Below are 25,686 nucleotides of genomic sequence, written 5' to 3' on the forward strand. Positions count from 1 at the left end.
AATCAGCCGGCAAAGTATGAAATTATTTATATTTCACACATTAACTAGGCATTCTATAGAATGCCAAATGAGAAACCGGCAAAGTATAAAATACATCTCCGATTCGTCAAAATGTCATTCAAAAATGACGAATTTGAAACGTCATCCGATTTTATATTACTTTATTCGTTGATATAATTACATTTATTCGTTATTTTAATACTTATTGACGATAGATTACATTTATTCGATATTTTAATACTTACTGACGATAGATTAGAAGAAACATGAGTGTTTGGAGTATCGGGCAAATATATACCGGGCAAGGGCACTTGATCTTAAAAAAATATCAGTGTAGGGTATACCGGGCAAATCTATACAGGGCAGTGGCACTGAACCTTTAAAAAACCCTCAGTGTAGGGTAAAACGGGCAAATGTATACCGGGCAATTGCACTGAACCTTAAAAAAACATTCGTGTAAGGTATACCGAACAAATGTATACCGGGCAGTGACACTCGACCTTAAAAAAACATCAGTGTAGGGTATATCGGGCAGTGGCACTCAACTAGACCTAGTATATATTTCGGACATTTACCAAAGGCCTAGTCATACTAGGTCTAGTTAAGTGCCATTGCCCGGTATACATTTGCCCGGTATACCCTACACTGATGTTTTTTAAGATCAAGTGCCATTGGCCGGCCAAACATTGATGTTTCTTCTAATCTATCGTCAGTAAGTATTAAAATATCGAAAAAATGTAATTATATCCACGAATAAATTAATATGAAATCGGATGTAATAAATATTTCAGACATTCACCAAAGCGACTAAGCGATTGTCAACATTCACCGGTGAAAGTCAACAATCACAGATTTCGCTCATTCACAGTAACATGCACATCATTTACATAATAACCTCATCAGGACGTTTATTTCATACTTTGCCTAAATAGCATCCGGCATTGTATAGAATGCCTAGGCATTCTATATTCAATGCCTAGGCAGAGTATGTAATACTTCTCACATTTCATACTTTGCCTGAAAACGTCAGGCATTCTATACAATGCCTAGTCATTCGATACAATGCCGGCGTTTCATACTTTGCCGGTAACATATACATATAATGGAAAAGCTAGTGTTCTGTTTAATTAAATAGTATTTTTGCTAACCGAATGGATTACAGTACCATGGAATTTAGATGATCAAGTCTATATTATGTTTTTAATAAATTGATTATGACTGTATGCTAAGATTTTGGATGTCTAATTGATCCTTGTACATACAGTCTGGGAAGAGTTAAACAAGCCCTTTCAGTCTTTCTAGTGTAGTTAAGATAAACTTCATGCCATTTATAAAAGTAAAATATTCACCAATAGTTGGATTTTTTTTCTTCTCATAATGTAAGAGATGTAAAAAAATCGTAATGTAAGAAAAATTATTCAACAATTGGTGAATATTTATTTCAAAGAGAAATACAATTAAATACATTATAATTTTCTTTAACAGTTGTGTATGAATCTACTCTTTATTTACCTAATATTTTAAGCAATAGAAAAATAATATTTAAACTTAAAAAAGACCTGTAGGCTCATATCCAGAAATTATTAACATCATTTACGTTAAAGTTAGACATACTTTTAATCTTCTATTAAAAAACGATGTAAACCACAAAACAGTTTATTTTTAAATTCTTCTTATTTTTTTCTTTTCCAACAAATCCAATAGTAAATTAATACTATTGAATATATTGGAAAAGTTAAGATCTTTTAAAGAACTCAAGGGAGTTAAAAGTGCTTCTTTCCAGCTCCGATTTAACCTTAAATACTCGTAAATGGTATTTTTGTTCCAGTGAAAGCCACATTTCTCCTTTAGTTTCGAAAAGCCAGTTTCTATTAGCAATTAAATTACGAATGGGTTTGTTCAGAATTAAATAACCAGTTAGAAAATCGCAAATAAGAATCTTGTGGCAACTAAGTTTATTTCCGTTCCGCGTACTGCACCAAAATAAATGAAATTTAATTCTAGAGACGGTATTTAGTTCAGTGATTAACATTTTAAAATGTTTAAACTTCCTTTGATCTGGTATTTGAGTTACTAACTTTAATTTACAAATTATTGTGAAAGAATCAGTGAGGATTCATGCAATCTAGCTTTAATTATCATTTAGCGAGTTCAAATTTATAAAGCAATTTTTTACTTATTTTTCACAAATAATGCTTAATTTACTATAATGAACTTTAATTTCCAAATTGTTGTAACAGAATTAGTGGATATTTATACAATTCAGCTTCAGTTATAAAATGAAATTATATTTTGATTTTTTGATCATGTATTAATTCGTAATTTATTGTCGGTCTCTAAAATCTTTGAAAGCTTTAAACCTCACTGCTGAGCATGAAAAATCGCATTATTTAAACAATTCTTAAGTTACAAAATAATCCTTTAAGTATTTTTGAGAAATTTAGAAAAAAATGTCAAAAACTAAAAGTGCCTCTTCCATTATTGTAGGATAGTGTATATTCGATGTTTAACTTATCTACAATACACCCATAAAAGTAAATTTAAAGTTATAACGTTAACTTCCGCTTTCAACAGCTCAAACCCTTCTTTTGAAATGAGCAAAAGTATATGTCAGGGGTGGCCAACCTGCGGCTCGCGAGCCACATGCGGCTCTTTAAGGGATTATTTGTGGCTCTCGATAAATGTACCCGAGTTCCCTTTTCATTTCTGTGCTAAAATGTTTTAAGAAATTATTATTGTTCCGTATGTGTTTCAAAATGTTGTTTAAGTTACTGAGAATGAATATGAAAGACTAAGTGCAACGTTGTTCAATTCAAGGTGATTTTTCCATTTCCAATGACGCAAAAAGCATCTGGAGAATTAGAATTAATAGAGATGCAAGAAGATCAAGCTCTACAATTAAAATATAAGTCGACGTCGATTACTGAATTATAGAAATTTGTACCATAATCGAAGTATATCCTGAATTAAAAAAGGCTGCTTGTCGAATTATTTCAATATTCGGAATAACGTACTTATGTAAATCCTTTTATTCCACTTTAAAATTCGTAAAATCCAAGTACCGATCAGTATTAACTAACCAGCATTTCAAAGAATTACTGAGAAGTGCTGTCTCCAATCATTCACCAAATTTTAAAGAATTATCAAGAGCAGTAAAATAAATGTGTTTAATTTTTAATATTTAAATTCAGTACACATATTTTGTACTTTTACTTATATGTTCTCAATAAATATAATTTATGTAAAAAAAAATTTTAATACCTTTTTTGCATACCTTTTAAATACGTATTTAATTGCGGCTCGCTAAAAATTTCAAATTTTGAAAAATGGCTCGACTATCAAGGAGCTTGGCCACCCCTAGTATATGTTATTATAGTTTTCCTTTCTTTCAAATTTCTACGTTCATAAAGATATTTTGTTATATTTTATCGCTGAACACCTAATACGTTATCAAAAGTTCGAATCATAATATTCAACTTTTTGATCTTATGATACTGACCTAAGTAGGCAAAATAAAATTGTGCTTCTGAAAAGCTTGACTACCTCGGAAAATTCAAGCTTCGAATAAATGAGTAAAATCCCGTTAAATAGTAAGGTAAACTGCGAAACCTTTTTATTATTATCCTGGAAATAAACAATTCGTCAATCAATAAGTATATTTTTTGTTAGCACTACAAACACATTATAGAACATAACACATTCTTAAAAAAATCAACACATATATCAACAAGTCATTAACGCGGCTTCTTACAGAGTCACCTATGTTTTTTTTTTAATTATAATATTTGCTTAAGTTCGCAACGATGATAAATTTCAATATTTTTTTAAGAATCTGTTGAACGGTTAAATATTCGTGGGTCCCAGTGAAACTATTTGTATTCATTTGGGCAGCGAGACTGTTCTAATAAATCTCTAACTCAGTTCCCCTGCTACAAGAGTTATTGAGTTCTGTTTTATATATAGACAATATTTCATGTACCCTGTTATGCTAGTTTTACACATGTGGAAATTATTTGGATTGGAAAATGTCTTTTTTTAAATATGAATAAAAATATGATTATTATTTTTCAGTTTTGTTAATTTAATACGCGAAATTTTTGCAATACGTATAAATCGTCTTTAAGGTTATTTAGAACAAGTATTCATAGATCTGAGCTGATTGCAAACTGATTAAAATAAAATAGGCTTATTGGATAAAAAATTATACATTTTCTAATTAGCTTCAAGATATGTAGGCTCGATGCAATAATCATGAAAAGGAATAGATTTATGTATTAGAAAATACTGAGACTTTTTAAATCAGCCTGGAGCAATGAAAAATTATGTCGACTTTGTGCCGAATTATTAAAATGTTGTCAGCAATTATTACCGGCAATTTGCAAAGTGCTTTTTCGTAAAACAAAATTTTTATTTTAATTTTAATTAATGAACTATGTTACTTTTATTATTAAAAAGGATTTTATTACAAATTTTTGATAAATTTCATCGCAAAAAAATTTAATTAAAATAGGAATAGTAAGACTATTATATAAGGCTGTATTAATGCCGCACAGTTTCTATTGAACTTTCAAAATAATTTTTTAGACTATGAAATTAAAATAGCATTGTAAATCAACGTTTTCTTTGTAATAATTTTGCAATATATACCTTAATATATCATAAATTTTATCATAAAAGTTCTAAAAAAAATTTAATAATTAGCTGTATTCGCGAAATTTTGGAAACTTAAAATGTAAACAAAAAAACAACAAAAAGAATTCAGAAGAAATAAAATAAAAGAGAAATATAATATGCCAAGAAAACTTTTGTAAAGTTGAAAGAACACTTAAGGAATGCAATCTGACATTTGATTAATGCATTCCGATTTAACTATGACATGAATTATTTAATCGGGATATCACGTTTATTCGGTTACCTGGGTGACAAAACTAGGGCTTAAGTATTCACGGAATTTCAATTACATTTCCGACTCTTTGGACACGAAATCCGTTAAGTGTTAATTACGTAAATACTTTTTTATTCCTATACTTTCAAGAATGTGCGAGGAAATAAATACTTAATTGTCTCTAGTTGAACTTAAATGTAAGCGGATTGTTGGCATTTATTGAATTAATGTCTGATTTTGTTCTTTCCCAGTTCTTAGAATATATTTCGAGAAATTTTTTTTTGAAATGGCATTGACAGCATTAGAATAAAACCGGAAGAATTATTTGAGAGAAGTAGAAAGAATTTTAAAAACTGCAGAATCAAGTGAATTTTATTCGAATTTTATTTTTTGGTGCTGAGGTGTTGTGCATTTTTACATTTGAATATTATTCTAAAAAGTGTCGCAATAATTTTGCTTGGATCTATTTTGAAAATGTAAAAATTTATAAAAAAAATGCAAGTTGTCTGTATAAAAGTATTCCAAACTCAAAATTACTACTGCAAAGAGTAAAATTCAAGAACTGCCGACCTGGTGGCCGAGTGGTTAGCGTGCTTGACTGCGGAGCCGCTGGTCGCGGGTTCGAATCCTACTCAGGACATGGAAGTTTCTTTCTCTCTGTGTTCTATGTCCTTTGTGTGTGATTGTGAATGTGACCAGCCCTGTTGTGTGACGTGGGCGACGCTGCTCCACCGCCGTGGCTTCGCTACAGGTGCCCACTGGGTAACGAGAAGAGAGTAGCAGTTCAGACATTTCTGTGGCCAATGGGGCAACCCCCAAGTGCCTGCCATTAAAAAAAATATGCAAGAACCATTATTTATACCAAACAAATGATTCCTATAAGGTGATTTTTTTCATGTAAGAAAAAGATACCACCGATATTGGGAGCACGAATGTGATGTAAGCTATTTGGAGTTTCGCTTACTGATTTTGTACGGATCCATTTCTATTTGTATGTATTCATTGCTAAATTAGAACGCACGGATCAGAAAACGAACGAAAATATTTTACAGAAAATAATTATTCTTAAAACTAGCATAGTAGAAAAAAATCACAAAATCATGTCTAAAAAAATGAATGTACTGCCTCCAGGAAGTTTACTATTTGATAAATTACGAGTTGCAGTATCCAATCCATATTTAAGAAAATAAGCTATTTATTCAAACAAAAGATATTACATTTTAAAAATTAGCATCAGTTCCGCTACGTTATTTCAATTACTCAAATATAATTTAAGTAAAGAGAAAACTAAAATTATTTTTATTCAGTTACGACAAGGTGACAGGAAAGCTTAGCAGACGAGTTCACTTTTTCATAGATGGGGAAAGTTATAGAGCGCGAAATTTAAGTGTATTTCGTTTGTTGAAAATCCCATACCATTTCAATTCTTTTATTTCAGTGCGATAGAAAATTTCTTATATAAATTAGATTTCTATTCAAATCTTGCTTAAAATATGCGAAATACAGAGCCGTGGTGGCTCAAAAAATAGGGCACTCGCCTTCCAATAAAGTAGCCTAGTTCATATTCCAGCGATGGCCGGTAGATACGAATTCTGCTCTCAGCTTGCACCGACCACAGTGCTTACAGAAAATATACTCAGTGGTTGACGGATGATGAGGTATAGCCCCCTGGGCGTCGGGCTTACAAAGAGAGGTTTTCGTGGCTTTCTTCTCCATGTAACGCAAATGCAGGTCAGTTTCATCAAACAAGTCCTAATTTCTTCCTATACTTGATCCAGGACTACTCTCATCTTCTGGATTGAGTTCAAAATTACAAGGCTACGGATGATGTACATTAGTAGTCGCAAACACAAAATTGGGTACGCTGTTCAACTACGGTAATAAAATAAAATAGAGATTTTATGTTCCCTTTCCCCTGAAACTTCCGCTGAAGTCTCTTTCGCTTCGACTTTTTTTTACCTTTTTCTCTGAATTGCTGGAATAAACCCTACCGGTTCGCTTTAGTCTCACTTTGCACTCACCAATTTGTAATGGGATATCTATACGACATCATTAGCTTATTAAATAACTTCGTGAATTATTTGGGGGACATTAGTAAAATTTAGCTCACTAACTTAATTAACGTAATTTAGATAATAACTTAATTTAGATAATTTAGGTGAAGTCCTTCACTATTGCAATTTTAAGCATTTGAATATGAAACGTTGAGGAACGAAGTAATTTTGGTATATCTTGGAAACTGTGCACCAAGTTTTATAAAAATCGGAGCAGGTGATGGGGGAAGTACTAGCTTAGTTTTTGTAGTAAATGAATAATTTCCATTCAAAAGACCTTCTTAAAAATCTCTAAACAGCTTGCAACAGCTGCTAATTTGTAATTTACAAAATAAAACACTAAAAGAACAAAACTGCGAAATTTTCAAACATACGCTTTGTTTTAATGCATAAGCTCACCGGCCAAAGCTTTTGGTTAATGTGATGTTTTGGTTAATTGGTATTAGGTTATGTAAATAGGTTTCTTAATGGGTATTGGGCATGCTCACTAAGGTAATCACTGATATGAACCAGTATTTTTTATTTTAACATTTCAGTTGATTAAGTGCTTAATTTTCAGTTAGTATTTTCAGGATAAGTGTTCTGTTAATGCGCCATTTTCAAAACGTTAACAGGAGAGGAATAGAGTACGTTTACTGCATTTAACTTATCTTATTACACATCGATTGGTCAGCAAAATCACCGCACTTGAACCCCATAGAAATACTGAGGAACATATTTTAACTGTTTTGGTTTATCGGTTATGTTTGCCTCATAAGTAAGGCGATATCCGAATAGGTTCAATCGGACATAATGAGCTTTGTTTTGTGTATTCATGAGGAAGGGAAAAGCCTCTTCGAACGTTTCAAAACCTGCTTTCGTTTACATTCAGAGCGAAGAAGTGGCTCTTGTAAGGAAAATATTTAGCTTTAAGCTCGGTTAACAGTTAACTTAGCTACGTTACTCAATTAAAATTTAATTAGTTGTCCATTTGAGAGATTTGCGTGATGATTCCTTCAGAGAGTGGTTAGTTTGGAAACTTGTTGATCTACTTACTTGTTGATTCCCTTCCTAATCGAATCCAGGCGGTTATTAAGCTTAGAGGTGGAGTTACACGGTATAAAATGCTTTTCATGATTTCTGTCGGGGTGATTTATTTTTTGTCCATTTCGTAGTAGTAGCAGATTTACAAGTCTACGGAGTCGAACATAAATAGTCGTGAACCCCTCCAGAAAATTGGATCGGGTGTTCAACGACTGTTATAAAATAAAATAATAGCAGATAGAGCCGAGGTGACTCAGGGGACAGAGCATCCGTCGTCCAGTGAGGTGCACTGGGTTCGAATCCCAGCAATGGCTGATAGATATGAATTCCGATCCCGGATTGCATCGACCACAGTGCTGACATAAAAATATCCTCAGTGATAAACGGATCATGGGTTAGAGTCCCCTTGCAGTCAGACTAACCGTTTTTCTCTCCATGTAACGCAAGTGCGGGTAAGTTCCATCAAAAAGTCCTCCACGAAGGTAAATTTCTCCCAATACTTGATCCAGGAGTTCCCTTGTCTTCTGGATTGGAATAAAAATTACACAGCTACGGAGTTGAACATTGGTAGTCGTAAACCCAAAATCGGGTCGGCTGTTCACCGACGGTTCTGTTATAAAATGTAAAATAATAGCATATTTCAGAACTTAGTAGTATGAATGTAAGTTGAAATTCATATAAATATCCAATAACATATGTGTAATATGCATTCGGAAGCTTTGGTATGTCGTTCTTATAAAAATTGTCTTTGGTACTCACAGCCACGATGATCCCAATTTTCATTCGTTTACTTCAACTTTTAAAAAGTACACAAAACTAATGTGTGTTTCGTTGATCATAAGTTTGATTTTATTATCTTTAGTTTTTGATTATTTAAACAATAATCTCTAACTTTTATTTGATTGTTTAGTATAGCAGAGGGACTTTGAATACAATGGAAGTGGGAAGAGAAACAAGAACTTAAATACTGATTAAAAATTAATATAGCAATACATTTGATTACTGTCAATAAAATCAAAATTTACAGAACAAATTAAGTACGAAGAAACACTTTTTTGTAGAAAACTCGGATGCCCTTTTCAAAAATAATTTACCTTACAGGAATCACTATTTTTTTAACACTATGTATTTTATCTGGCTATGGAAACCTTTGAGCCTTATGATAATTCTTCTAAGTTAATCAGCAATTAATTATATTTCTTTCTTACTTTCCGCAAACAGGAAACTTGATTATTAATGCTTCGAATGACAGGAAATTGCTAATTATAAGCGTTTCTCTTTGTTATTTTCATTCATACCAATTTGAAAATGAAACAAACTTTCGGAACTTCTAAAAAGATTTATCAAATTCTGGGACTTCCTTTTGTAAAGGTTTAATAAAGTTTATTTTTTCGTTTAATGTTTTAATAATGTCTAGGATATTAAAAAAATTATCTTTTATTTTTGATAATTATGCGCCTTATGACATTCAACGTGTTAACCTTTGCTTACGGCTGGTACAACATGTGGACCGCATGTAATGGTATAACTGGTACACCGTAAGCAAAAGGTTACGTTGATAACTCAAACATTGAGGTTCACATGAGTACCAGGCAAGGAGGATTAACTCCAGGGCTCGAAAAACCGCCCGTCCTCGGGGTCAAAAATTCCCTGCTGACAACGAATTTCTCGAATCCGACATCCGCGCGGACAGCCATTTTCCCGTTAATGTTCGGGATGCATTTTCAATTTTTGTTATCTTACAAGATTCTAGCTCCTCAATTCTAAAATGACTCTTTAATCTAGAAATACAGCAACATACTGCGTATGGTGGAATTGATGTTTTTTCTATCTGGGAGTACTGTAGCGGTTGAAAGGGGCTTGAACTTACAAAACAATGAACTTACAAAAAAACACATTCCGTACTGGTCTTTAAGAAGCGTTAAACGCAATTATGAACATCTACCTAAATGCAAATCCCCTATCAAATTTCTGTGCAGAAACCTCTGTAAATCATTGGAACTGGCAAACGTCATATTTGATTCATTTAAAAAAACGCATTACCCTCGGATAAATTGACATTCCAGATAACTTGGCTTTTGTCATTTAAATTATTTCATAAAATAAATACTAGGTTACTAATAGTAACCTAGTATTTCTCTTATTACTGTATAATGTAATCCTAGTTACTACAAATTCATTGTGCAATTTATGCAATAAATGTTTGTAATAGATGTTTGTAATAAATAAGACAAAATTATTTTTTTATTTATTTAGAAGCTACGGGTTAGTTTCAAATGAGGACGGGTACATTGTTGTCCTCGGGGACGGGTAAAAGTTCTGAGTTTTTTCGAACCCTGATTAACTCTATATGACGTTTTACACGGAACACGTGATATTATTCGGTGCTTTAAAAAAAAAAAAGAAAATATACGCTTTGTTTTGGATTAAAAATGGGATACCTGCAAGTGACGTAGTGTGGGTATCTCGATCCTGATTGGTTACAGAAGAGTGGCATTTGTTTACGTTAGCAACTGTTCTTTCCATTCCATTTTGAGTAAGCCAAGCCCGTCAATTATCAATTATCTTAATTGACTCATTCTAAATTCTTCCACAAAGATTCTTTTTCAAAGCTTTCAATTCCTTCCACTCTATATTTACACGGAAACTTAACACAAAGACAGGCACGAGGCCACGTGGAACATAAAAAAACTAATTTTGCACCGAAGTTGAAATAATAAATGTCGTGTTGTGCTGCCTCCTAGCTATGCTCACTTCATTATGAATCACACAACATAAAATGTTTTGAAATAACGTGAAAAAGAAGAAAAATCGTATTACAACCTGACGTGAATTTTGTATCCAAAACAAAACGTATATTTTAATAGTTTATTTTTTTTCCTTTTCATTTTCTTAAAAAAAATATCGAACAATCTCTCGCATTTCATGCAAAATGTCAAATAAAGTTAATATTAATTATCTGGTACAAATGTGAGCCTCTATTTCTGGTTCTCAACACTCAGCATATCTTGTTCTTTTTACATATCTAAACTTTTGACCAGAACCTTTTTGTTTCTCTCGCCATTTTGGATAGTTTTAAAATTTATTTTAACTGGTAATAAAGCTTTTACACAACATAACCGGTTTTCTTAATTTATGCAATGGGCATGTTGTTTATAAAGGAAAATATTCCAATTAGGTTTGTTTAGATGTGTAACATGGAAATAAACATTTTGTAATGCTATAATCTTTGTAAGTAAAACAAAGCACTGAGATTTTCTCTTGAAAAAGCATCCCACAAGTGAAATAAGGAACTATTGAAAATGTTACCTCGAATCCTGATTTCTATTTTATTTCTATTCGATATCTAATTAAATTCCGGATATCTATTTGCAAAATTTTGCAGTTAGAATATTTTTTTTTGGTGCAAACTTCACAGCAGCTGCATGATTTGAGTATATGAAGTCGTTCACATTTAACGCTGAATAGTCGATTTCATCTTTTTTAATAATTAATTCTGCATTGAACTCAAGTTAGAAGTCAAGAACACTGATAGCAATCTTGACGATTGGCGAAGTGAGTGTTATTTTGTGAAAAATTTGTCTTCATTTACTGTAAAGCTATACGAAAAATAAAAGAATATCTTGAAAAAATTATATTCTAAATACAATAATAATCGTAAGTCACACTGTAATAAATTTTGACATCCACATCCAAACACCAGCCCACTAAAAATAATAATGGCAGGAGGAAAAAAGTGCCTGTGAGTACTATTTTAGGCAAAGTTATCAATAATATTATGTAATTAATCGACTTGCAACCATTTCGTACTGTCGTGCAATTGAAAAATCAAAGTAAGCGATAAGAAATTTGAAAGTGAGGTTCTTATATATTTGACACCCGTTGCACGGTAAGCTACCTATTAGCGCAAATTTTTTTTTCCAAAAATAAAATTTGTTTTTATCAGTTTTTTAAAATTCTATTTTAGCGTTTATTAGCAATAGAAGTAAAATAGTTGTCAAGCCTCTGTTCGTGGAATCAATCTTAAAGCACTTACGTTGTTTTTTTTTCCCAATTGAACGGCAATGCAACCTTTCAGGGAAAGCGAAAAAAGAATTTTCTGAAAATGGATTGAGACTAATGATTGTTTAATTACAATAAGCATCAGTGCAAATTATGCAAAAAACATAATTTTCCGAAGGAAAAAAAAACTATTTTTAGTTCATTTTTGTGTAATTAGCATTGATTTCTTATAAAATGTTTTTTTTCCCTTCACGAACGTCGGATTGTTGCAGTGGAAAATATTTCAGGGACAACCTGTTGAATCGATCAGAGAAATTTTAAGGGCACGCTAATGTTTTGATTTAATTCACAAAATTACCGTTCGTTTAAGTTATTAAACAGTTTTTCCTTAACCTCCCAGCGCGTAAGATAGAGATTATATTTTTAAGTTTTATACTTATATTTTTATACTAAGTTTTATATTTTTATACAAAGTTTTATATTTTTAATGATAATAAATTTCTTTAAACCCTTACATTGTGAAACATTTTTCTAATTATGAATGGCTATCTGAGAGTCTAGTACTACTGAAATTGATACTTTTTTTACTATATATTGATAAAAATGTTGTAATAAATCAAGATTTTATCCAAAACAATTTGATTGAGTCGCGATGGCTCTGGGGATAGAGCGTTCGTCTTCCAATGAGGTGAACCGGGTTCGAATCCCGGCGATGGCCGGTTGATATGAATTCCGCAGTACTGACGTAAAATATCTTCAGTGGTACACGGATAATGGGATAGAGATGTTTTGCCGTTAGGCTAACCGTGGAAGGTTCTCGTGATCTTCCTCTCCATGTAACGCAAATGTGGGTTAGAAACATCAAAAAGTCCTCCACGAAACCAAATTTATCCCAATACTTGATCTAGGAGTTCCCTTATCTTCTGGATTGGGTTCAAAATGACAAGACTACGGAGTTGAACATTAGTAAACGTAAACCCAAAAATTGGGTCAGCTGTTCAACGACGGTCATAAAATATTAAAAAAATTTAATTTGGGAGTAATTTTTACCTTGAAGTGAATATAAATTAGCATAACTTAAACAGATACTAAATTGGAAATGTAGTCTTATATTATTGTTTATTCAATTCTTTCTTATGTTCTCAAATTTTGTTTTTAGAGAATAACTTCCTATTAGGTCTAAGTAACCATATTTTTTATTATTTCGAGGAACATCATTACGCATAGCAAATAACAAAGTATATTAAACAAATAACTTCAAAAAAAAAATCCACGCGAAATATGTTACTATAGATTCTGTGTAAAAACAAAACTCAGAACTTCGAAATATTTTTTGGGCTGTAATAATATTTCTCGGAATAATAAAAAAATACTGTTACTAACATATGCTGAAAAAGAAAAGTATAGCCTAAAGAATATCGTAAAATTTACAGTTTTTCTTACTATATAGGCACACCAAAAAGCTCAGTAACTTTTACCGAAGCACTTTGGAAATGATTTTGGTAAAATTAACAATAAAATATGGCTTTATAATCTGTGATAAAATTTGCTGAATGGTGTAAAATTTGGTAATTTTATCATCATACTTTAAATCATGGCATGCAATTAATTTATTCGGTAATATTTACTTTTCATTTTTTTCTTCTTTACTATAAATGTGAAGAAATAAGAACTATAGTTTTGAAAGTTTCCAGTAAGTCGTTACCATATGAATGGAAAAATTACCAAATAAATGGTTTAATTACAATGTATTTTGGTTTTATCAAACAAAATTATAGTTTTTTTTATTTATTTATTTGAAATGTCATTACCATTCTGTACGGTAATTTTACGAGAATATTTCTCCTTATGAAGGTAATTGTTGACGAAATTATATTACTGATTTTTCTTTTTTGAAAAAAGTATGTATTTAAAATGAGGTTAGGTAAAAATTTGTTTAAATCAGTAGTAATCATTATGTATTCTAAGCTAATTATAATGAGGTTCAGATATTTATGCTCTTAAAGATTCATATTTGACAAGACAGTATGTAATTTGAATGAAAACTGAGCTTGCTGGAAGGCTAATGACAGAATTCTTTGTGTTGTGCTTTTAAAAGTTAATTTTATCTAATTGGAAAGTGAACGCGATATCAAGAATTTATGAATCTTTTTTAAACTCCCTGTATATTACGATTTCAAATACTATAAAATTACGCTTGACTGTTGACTTCAAGCAATTATTAATTTAAAAATTGAATAAATAATTTTATTGAAAAAAAGTGAAAAAAATACTATTAATTTGTCTATTATTTTTAAACATCTAGTTTATTTAAAGTTTCTAATTTGTACATTAAAATTTTTCTTTTAACGTTTTAAAAGATGTATAATATAAATAAAATCTTCACATTGTATCTAAACTTTCAAAGAGCTGTCAGAATTTATTTTATTTATTTGTTTGATTTTTTTCTAATTAAGTTCCGTTAAAATTAAGTTCTGTTAAAATAAATTGCATCATGAATCATATTTTAAAATCGCTTTTTTCTTTAAAAATACAACATTAATTTTTTATTCAAAATTTATTAATGCTACAAATTGTTTTAAATGCTTTATTTATATTAGAATATTATGGATATTCTAAAACCTTGCTTGTTCATTTTAAAGAATAATTTTTTTTTTAAAAAAGTTCCATTTATTAATAAAAAAATTTTACACTTTTAAAATAGATATGCTTTTAATTTTATTTCATGAAAGTGTCAATTTTAATTATGTAAAAACAGTTTTTTTTTACATTTAACATTATTTAAAGTATTATACTAAAAATAATTATTACTTTTTCCCGTTCTTCTAATCACTTTAAAAATAATTTTATGAAGAGAAAATACAAAGCTCATTGTTCATATTTCACATTTTACATTATTATATTTGTAGCATTTTTTATTCTTGTCAATTTCTTGCAAAAAATTGCAATTATACAAATAAGTTCAAAATAAAATTTAAGCACACTTGCATAAAAGTGAAACACATGCTTCCATAAATCAAAACTAATAAATTTTGCTAATAATACAATATCAAATTTCATAAACAATAACTTACCGTTAAACTGGTGTTTTAAAATGTTAATTTCTTTAACTTTCAGTTTGAAAATTGACGGAACATTAAAAAAATTGTGACATGCTTTAATTATTAGTGTTTATATTATTTACATATGTGCGTTAAAAATGAAATATAAGAAAACAAAGACGATAAGGAAGATCTCAAAACGTAATCGATTTCGTCACTACGTCTACCTTCCGCGCGCCTGGAACTCTTTTCTTCCGCGTGTTGTGCTGTGCAAGACCTGGATACTTGTGGGACAGATGTGTCAAAGGGATGTTGGGAGGGCTTCATATGCGGGCGCCTGCGCAGTAGAGTCCAGTATGCCTGTTGTGAAAATGAGCTTAGTCAAGGGTTAAATATTAACCAATGAAATAATTGATTATTGGTGTGCAGAAAATAATTAGTAAGACCCGGATTTGTTGCTTATTTTAGAAGTTTTATTTTTAAATTTTCCCTTAGAGGAAGATTAATGAATTTGGGGATTACTATACCGTATCGCTAAATGTAAAATCGTTTGGCTATAACTTGAATAATTGATGAGTTTAACTTTTAATAAACATATTTACAAAAGAACCCCCTCGCAAATTCGGGAGAAAATGTGATAAATGATTCTGTTTTGTACAACCATTTTAGCATGTTGTTAAAAATAAGTCAATAACGAGAAGAGAAAAAAGTTTCTCGTTCTTTTAAAAAGCATATTTTTAAAGAATTCAAATAAAGTTAAGCTTAGTAAATATATAGTGCTGCATGAAGTTACCTTCAAAAATTCTCTAATTTTTATTTAGTTTTAAATGAAAAAGTTTTACCGATATTTTCTATTTTAGATCTTTAATCTTTTACTGTTATGTGATTTTTTTTTTTTTTTTTTTTTTTTTTTTAATTTTTTTTTATTTATTTATTAATTTTTTTTTTTTAATTTTATAATCTCAGTTTGCGACTATCAATGTTCAACTCCGAAACGTTGTAATTTTGAACCAAATCCAGACGACTCCTGGATCAAGCACTGGGAAAATTTAACTTTAATAAAGGACTGTTTGGTAGAACTAACCCGCATTTGCGTTACATGGAGAGGAAAATCACGAAAACCACTCACGGATAGTCCTATAACAGGGAGATTCTTACCCATGATCTGTCCATCACTGAGAATATTTTACGTTAGTACAGTGGTCGATGCGAACCGAGAGCAGAATACGTATCAAACAGCCGTCGCTTGGATTCGAACTTAGGTCATCAGATTGAGAGATGAACGCGCTATCCCCTGAGCCACCGCGGCTCATTCATATATATTATAAGATCTAATAATATGTGTTTTGCGTTTTAAGTATATATTATGACAAATACAGTAAAGATGGGCCGGGATAGCCTGGTTGGTAGGGCACTGGGCCCATGTCTAAGAAGTCGTGTGTTCGACCCCCCCCCGGCCGATGACATCCGTATAGTAAGTGGTGACTGATGTACGCTAAATTTGTCAAGTCACAAAGTCCTCCATGTTCCCATAACAAATCTTACCTCTGGGGTACTGAACAAGGAGTTCCCTCGTCTTCTGGAGTGCTTCAAAATTACAAGGCTGCGGAGTTGAACATTAGTAGTCGTAAACCCAAAATTGGGTCGGCTGTTTCAACGATGGTTATAAAATAAAATACAGTAAAGTTATGAAAAAAAAGTAAAATATTCGTGCCACTAATTTAGCTTAACGCTCCTGTTCCTTTAAGATCTTGTTACTTTCGAGAAAACCATCATAAAAGTTCATATTTTTTATTAAAGAATATTACAATGAATAAGGTGCATGTACAACATGTGTAGCCATTTTTTATTCTTGGAATTTCTTTTTATCTTGGAATTTAAAATTCTATACATTTTCCATATATCCATATATTCCATATATCCATATATATTTTATCATCGAACACAAGACACGTATATTCACAAAGAGCATAAGTAACTGAACTAAGATTTCAAAATACATATCATAACTACATATATTTGGATAGTGTTGACATCTAGTTTAAAATAAACTGTCGCTAGTTACAGTAAAGATAGTCTGGTGCAGCCATCTAGTGCATAAAATAAGAAATAAAAAAGATATGAGAGGGATATATTGAAACCTTTTTGATGCATTTCCTTTGAACACTCTAGCCCGAAAACATCACGGGCACGAGTAATAGTATACAAAAGCTCATATTGTGATTTTGACGGGAGCGAGAGGGGAAGGGTTAAATGAGATAATTTTATTTTTTAATTTAAATAAAAGTTTAAATCATGACTCAAATCATATTTCCCTTGTTATGAATAAATTCAAAAGTGCAAATTAACATACTATAGACAAAATAAATTTTGTCTTCTTTCTTTAAGGAGTCTCAAGTTTCCTGAATGAATTGGTTGTGGGGATTTTCCTAAGACACTCGAAGAATAAAGTACCTGAAACATTTTCTATGGTCTGAAAATTTGGCCATGGATTTGAGTTATCCATCACTGTAAATTAATGAGCATTTTATCAATCTTTTGTACTGATTACATTGTTATTCCTAAATGTAAGTTGGTTATTTTTAGCAAAATCTTCTAGAAAAGTCTCACAGCGCTCAAAGATATTTTTAAACTATTAAAAATTACCAAGACTTGATGTCTTCCATTATAAATGTTTTAGATCTTAGATTTCTAAAAGCTTATATATATAAATATATATATATATATATATATATATATATATATATATATATATATATATATATATATATATATATATATATATATATATATATATATATATATATATATATATATATATATATATATATAATACAAAAATTATAAAAATATTTTTGTATTAATAAAAGCATTGAAACTCTTTCGTTTTCATATAATGCAGATATTCTATTTTAGGACTCCAAGGTTGAAAACATACCAATGAATAATAATTGGCCTCTTCTGGCAATGAATAATAATTGGCCTCTTCTGGCATTCTGACTGGCCTCTTCACGCATTTTAATTATCGTATAAAACAGAGGAGCAATGGTTTTTGCGTGGCTTTTTGGTGTTTCATACTTACCAACTAAACTCCGTCGGATCTGACTGAAACTGATCTGTCGGATCTGACTGAACTCTCTCCCCCTTTCCAGCTGGGAGAGCGGGGATGAGATTACTGCTTCACCATCGATTACTAAATAAAAGCTTGTGCACAACATGGCCTCATTATTCCTGTTATTTTGACTAATATCAGGGTTGTTGCCCTGATATTATATATACATATATATATTATTATATATACATATATATATTATTATATATACATATATATATTATTATATATTACATATATATATATATATATATATATATATATATATATATATATATATATATATATATATATATATATATATATATATATATATATATATATATATATATATTCAGCAGAATAAATAAATACAAAAAAAAACACGAAGAAAATAAAAAAAACAATAAATTTCATTAAGTGCGCATAAGTTGCAAGTAAACAGAACTCATAAAATAAATTCAAAATGAATGAAATTACAGCGTATGAAAAAAGGGAGAAAAATAAAATAAAAAATGACAAGCTACTGGGGTGAAAAAATTAAAAAATATAATAATAAAAAAATCCGAAAAAAAAAATTATAAATTTTTTTTAAAAAATCCGGAAAATAAAAGATATATTCCCTCCCCCCCCCTTCAGTTGTTTGTTATTTTTTATTTTATTTTTATTTTTCTCCCTTTTTTTCATATGTCGTAATTTTCCTTTGTTTTATCTGCATTTCTCTTTTCACCTTAAAAATAAAATCTTTCCATGAATAATGAAATTTGAGCTCATCTTAAAAGATATTTCGCATTGAACATGTTCATGTTAAAAGTGTTTTTGGATTTTATATCGGATAAAGATTCTCACTCTAAGCGTGTTTACGTAATTCGTTTCGGCTGTCTATTTACAAATATATATATATATATATATATATATATATATATATATATATATATATATATATATATATATATATATATATATATATATATATATATATATATATATATATATATATAAAATTTGATATATATATATATATATATATATATATATATATATATATATATATATATATATATATATATATATATATATATGTAAGGTTGTATGAATGAAGAATAAAACCTATAAACGGTTTTCTATTCCTGTATGCAGGCTCTGATTTTTAAATAAGTCACCCTATGAAAGATGGATATGTGTATTCTGTAATATTATATTCTGTTAGATTTTATGAATGAAGGATAAGTCTATAAACGGCTTTCTATCCTGACAGACTGACTTTTAAATTAATTTCCCTATTAATGATTTTTTTTTTTTTTTTTTTTTAAGACTGCTAATTTATTCAATCCGTTAAACATTTTTATTATTATTTCTATTTTATTACCTTTTTACCAATTGTTTCTCATAGATGGCAGCACTAATATTTTACCTAAACATTTTTTTTCTTCTTCTTCGATCAAATGTTTTTTTAATTTTATTATATTCGATTCAAGCTATAAGCAATATTTTTCATCTTCGCGACTTTTGTTAACTGTTTTATTATTGTACTTTTAAACCTAAACCGCGTTTTAATTCACGCCGGTAAGTTTGATTTCCTTTTACATTTTTCTTTTATTTCATGATTTTTCACTACATTAGGTTTTTGCGATATCGACACATATAAAGAATAATTTTTATCTTAGGATAATTATTCTTTATTCAGAAATATCGCATTATTCATGGCAATTAGATGTGTCTTGACAACGACTATTTGCCTTTACCATTCTTGTTTCTCTACCATTTAGTTTTTTATTTTTATTTTATTCATGTTTTTCATGTTAATTTGTGTTTATATATATATATATATATATATATATATATATATATATATATATATATATATATTTCGGTTTTGTTTATTTTTTTGTTTGGTTACTAGGTGATATTTCTAACTTATTTAGGAATTTGATGTTATAGTAACAGATTTGTTTGATGACAAAAATTATATATACCATAAAAAATTATATATACCAAAATACCATAAAATGCAATAAATTTTGAAAATATATTTTTAAACTCCTAAAATTCAAAAAAAATAATTAAATTTTTTTTTTTTAAATTTTCGAAGCTTAATTTTCTTTTTTCATATTTATCGATCGGTTAATCACATTTTTTACTAACTTGGCAGCAAAAAAGCAGCTAAAAAGCGTTATTTCGTTGACGATAGAGCCTTCAATAAACAGCAGTAATTAACATATTTAGGATCTACATCTTTAACCACAGCGATAAAAATGTTAGTATGTGCAAATCCGATCATTATATCACAAGTTAATCAAATTGCTCGTTTTTCCCCCGCCCATTTTACATTAAATAGAACAAAACTAAATCAGGGATATTGTGGAAGATCACTACAAAAATACTAATAATACTTAATTCGCTACTATTTTTTGTCTATCACTTTTTCATATTAGAATTTTATTTCTAAGAAAGTTATTAAAAGTAAAAAAATAAAAAGGTTTATTTCCTCTACTATGAATCCAATATTCTATAAAATGGAAGGAAAAAAAAAACTAATTTATCAGTAAAAAAAAAGTACATTTTTCGTTAACATGTGCTTACAAAAATTATTCGTACAATATTGAATAAAATTTCCAACCAATTTTGGATCATTCTTAATCTAAGAAGCTTATGTAAAGATTGTTCATGAAAGCTTAACAGCAATAAAAAGAGGATATAAATGAAAATTCGATTTGGAAAACCAAAATGGACAGTAAGATAGGTTTTGAGATTGCAAAATCAATTTAAAAAAAGAATCGTTCTTAAAGAAAGAGAATTAGATTTTTGAGCATGAATTGCGATGAGAACAAAGATGAGATAAAAGCGTTTTTCGAAATGCGATAGAAATCCCATTTCCCTTGCGGTTTAATCGCATCAAATATAAACTGATTTCATTTCTATTTGAAACATATGAATGTTATTCAAAAGACGAAACTGCAAAAATCTTTCAAAATTCATTGAAATTATTTTTATATTTACTTGCAAAAAACAATGCTTTGCATGCATAATTTAAATGTGAAGAATAAATTGAAAAGTTTAATATCAGTATTTTGTTAAACTTAGAAAATTAAAGGTTTAATAAACATTTAATATTCAGCAAAGCAAACTGTAATTCATTATAGATGAAGTTAAACTTGTTTGAAGATTATTAATATTTAAAGAAACACTAAAATAATGAAGCAAAAGCTTTCTAAAAAAACTAAACCAGGAAGATTAATTAAAACATGAAGTTAAATTTTTTTACATTGATTTAAGATAAAAATTATATTATAGAGAAAATTAATCATGGATTAGGAAGTCCTCGTAATGGCTATGTAAAGGTTTGAATTATTCTATTCTATAAGGGGGGGGGGCAAGCTTTGATGAGGGATTATTTGTTTACAAGGTACAAATAAATGATGAGCTGTAAGTAAACAAATAATCACAGAATAATGTTTAAATATTTGAAATGTTTAAGCTGACACAAATACAGAACTGAAACTAAATTTTGAGTATAGTTCTTAGAGCACAATTTCTTAAGATCTTAGTATTGAATTAATGCGAAGGGATTATTTTAAAAGTATGCCTATCGCGCAAACATTGAGATAAAGAATCTGACCATTAATTAGACACCCTTATGTTTTGCAAGCACACTGGAAGATTTATCATTTCTCGGATGAAAAATAAGGTTGCGTGTACATATGAAACCATGATTGCAGAAAATTGTTTTTCATTTAATTTATTAAGTAATGTGATAAAAATTGTTCTATTTCTGGTGTTAAACAATTCCTTTAGCGGAAACGTTCAACTTCATAACCTTTGGGTTTTTAATCGGATTCAGACTGGAGCAAGCATTGGTAAACGTCGTGGAACAAAGAGAAAATATGCAGTAAAAAAATTTTTTTGAAAAAAGTGGACTTCTGTTTCAAACGTTGGTAAATACTATAGAACAATAAGAAAAGATTTCGCAAAATAAAATTTCGTTAATACAATCCAGAAGAAAAGGGGACTTACTGGATTAAATATTGGTAAACACAATGGAATAGTAAGAAATAAGGTAGTGAAATAAAATAGAATTTTGCTTACACAATCCAGAAGACAAGGAGACTTCTAGAACTAATATTGATGCAAACCATGGAACAAAGAGAAAAGATGTAGTAAAATAAAAAAATTAAATCTTAAAATAATCGTTGACTCAGTTTAGAAAAAAGGCAACTTCTGGATAAAGCATATATGAAACAAAAATAAATATGTATTAAAAAAATAATAATCCAGAAGATAAGAGGACTTCTAGATCAAGTATTTATCGAACATGGAACAAAAAAGAAATTAATACGGTTAGCGGAGTGAATATATTCTTTGTAGAATAAAAATGAAAAGAAAGAAGAAAAAAAAAAGCGAGATATGCAGATATGTTTTAAAAGAAAAAAAAATTCACATAGGGGAGAGTAAATATTACTCTACGAGCCATGATAAATCTTTCTTCACAGGAATATTTCAGTTTTAGCAGTCGTAAATCTAAATCTTGTATTTCGAAATATTATGTGTATTCTGTTTGAACCATTTTAAATAATAGTTATAAAAAAGGCGAAAAATAATAATAAATATAAGAAAATACGGAATGCACTTAGGACATATTTTTGTGTCTTTCGCAGAGACGAATGGGCAAAACTTTATCTCAATTTTTCTGCTTTTGAAAACATTTGAAATAAATTCTTAGAATAAGAAAATGAAACAAAATCTTGATGTAGCATGGTTAGGGCTAAGTCAATGTAATGGAATTCAGTAAGACAATGAAATAAATCAAAATTAAATAGACAAAATTAAAAGACAATGAAGTAAAAAAAAAAAAATTATTATCGAACTAATCGCTATAAAGGAAGGCGGAATATAACTATAAAAAGCTTATTTGCCCAGAGAAGCAGAGAGAAACTGATAAATGATTATTAGAAACTGGTTTAGTCTTTTCCCTACGCCTTCTTCATTAGTGATTCGACAGGCTGAATACGAAGAATTGTTGCTGCAACAAATTGTGCTAACGACGAATTGTCTCATGATAAATTGTGGGCGATAAATTGTCTTACGACAAATTGTGGGCAACTAATTGAAGCAGAACCGTCTTCCATCACGAGATGACGGGAGTAAAATAAGAGTTATGATCACCAGTAGAGTTTATTCCTGCAATTAGTGATTGAGGGGAAGAAGATAAAGAATAATGGAGAGAAAGAGAAACGGAGAATCGGAGGAAAGTGACTCCTTATTTAGCGTATTAAAGATGAGAAATGTATAAAATCTCTCTTAATATTTAATTTCTTCCTTCTCGCTCCCATCAAAATGACGGGGGAAAAATTCGCCCTCTATTTCTCGTGCCCTTGATATTTCCGGGCTGGCAAGTTCATTAGAAAAGCTCAAATATATTAAAACAATCTATTTCTTGTTTCCATAATCATGTTTATTTATCACTCTATTCACCAGGTGGCAGTACTAGATTATTTGTAACGTGATTAGTGATACATAGTTTATTTTAAATAAGATTTCAGCATCAAACATGTATAATTACGAATAATTCGAAAATTAAAAATTAATACATATAGTTTACATACACTTAGTTTTACATAATTTTCTTAAAAAAAAAACGAAGAATTTTTATGAATATTTTCTTTAAAATTTAGCGATCATTAAGGAATTGAGATCGTAGAAAATCCAGTAATCGGAATAGTAGGCCAGTTTGGAATTTTATTTTTATTATATAACCGTTGTTGAACATCCGATCCAATTTTGAGCTTACGATTACCAATGTTCAACTCCGCGTTGCCTTGTAATTTTGACCCCTATTCAGAAGACAAGGAAGTTCCAAAATGAAGTATTGAGAGAAATTTTTCTTTCATTGAGAACTTTTTGGTGGACCTAACCCACATTAGCGCTACATGGAGATGAAAAACACGAAAATCTACCATGGCTGGTCTGACAGCAAGGGGACTCTAACCCATCATCCGTCTATCACTGAAGATATTTTACGTCAGCACTGTGGTCGGTGAGAGTCGGGTGCGGAAGTCGTATTGATCAGCCTTCACTGGGATTCGAACCCGGCTCATACTGCTCGAAAAAGGTAAGCTGCATCACCAATTATTGGTATGTAAGCATGCGTCATCATAGCACCGCTTACATCAAAAATTTCTATAGCCATTTTAAAAAGGATCAAATATAAATCTAAATAATTATTTTGTAACTAAGTTTTTTCCTGTACGCTAGTCGTTGAAAAGTCGAAAACCACAAGCACGAGTTGTTTAATTGTTATATTATGGTAAAAACTAAAATAAATATATATTAGCCCTAGGGCTTGGACGAAAAATGTAGAGCAACCCTATTTTTTAATAAACTTTTGAAAATGTTCCTGTCATCCGAAAGTGATGAGATCCTTGTTTCGAGTTTTAGGCCTAAATCTGACCTTTCTTTTTTCATTTTGAATATATTATTTCTAATAAATCCAAAATATCCTTAAATAATATTAACTCTCAGAGAAACATTGGCTGAAATATTTATTCAAATGAAGAAGCATACAATCATTTTAATAAACAAAGATTGAAAACATTCAGAATTTTAATTAAAAAAAATTAAAAACGACAGTAATTCTTCCAGCATTGTAACTAATCAAAACTAATTACGCATAGTTTTGATGTTCGTAGCTATTAGTCGGAAGAAATTAATTATTGATGTCAAAATAATGTCTTGCCAAGTTTGCGAAACAAGCAACTTTCGAAGAAACTGACATAGTTTATTCATAACTTTTATTTAATTTGCGATTTCGTAAACACGACGAAATTAGTTTTCTTTAAAAGCTTCGATGCTCCCATTTTTAAAGTTTTATTTTAAAAAAGACTGAACAACGAGGAAATATGCTTCTTTTAATATGTAAGAAATATTTTAATATTTGAATTTTCTTTTCTTATTTTTAATTTTTAAATTATCTCTGCAGTATTTATTCAAAATTTATTTGTTTTAACCCTTCCAGAATCCCCTCACACTTTTACCATAAAATGCTACATATTGAAATTCATATTTTTTGGTCAAAACAATTGCAAAATATTTCGTAAAAATTTTTGTCTGAAAATTTTTGGTAACATTAATAAATCTAAAAAATTATCGGAACCCGTGCATCAAAAAATGTTCCGTTAAGCACCCTCCTATTAGAAAAAGGTAAAAAGTAGCCCGACCAATCTCACGGGTCGGGCAATGGCGGGAGGGGGAAAGGGGAAGCAATGTAAATATTACCATTTACACTAATCTTGTATTGTTTCAAATTAAGTGTTTTACAACCAAACACGAGTTTAGAAATCATAAGGATTTTCGACACAAAAAAAAAAGTTTTTAGTTGTACCTATTTACGAGTAATAATAATCAAATGCTGAAAATATTTATGTAAATTTTCCTTTTTGGGGAAATATTATTGCAAATTTTGAGGGAAATAACAGGGAAATAACTTTACAGGGAAATAACTTTTACCACCTAATTTTTTTTCTGACTATCTTAAGTATAATACAATTCCGCGTGAATAAAAAATCAAGAGTTTTTTTTTTTTTTTTGTTCCCG

The 25,686-nt window shown here is 29.8% G+C and overlaps 1 protein-coding gene across 1 annotated transcript in view; it reads right to left on the bottom strand.

The window, feature by feature from the left end:
• The window catches only part of LOC139425126 (uncharacterized), a 53,564-nt gene extending 38,270 nt beyond the window's left edge, over positions 1-15,294 (bottom strand). The window contains exon 1 of the mRNA XM_087166180.1: positions 15,039-15,294. The gene's annotated coding sequence lies outside the window, so the exon portion shown is untranslated. The remainder of the gene's footprint in view (positions 1-15,038) is intronic.
• Positions 15,295-25,686: the final 10,392 nt, after the last annotated feature.

Source organism: Parasteatoda tepidariorum, chromosome 6 (assembly GCF_982258835.1).
Source record: "Parasteatoda tepidariorum strain Cologne lab strain chromosome 6, Ptep-v5.0, whole genome shotgun sequence".
Classification (NCBI taxonomy): Eukaryota; Metazoa; Arthropoda; class Arachnida; order Araneae; family Theridiidae; genus Parasteatoda; species Parasteatoda tepidariorum.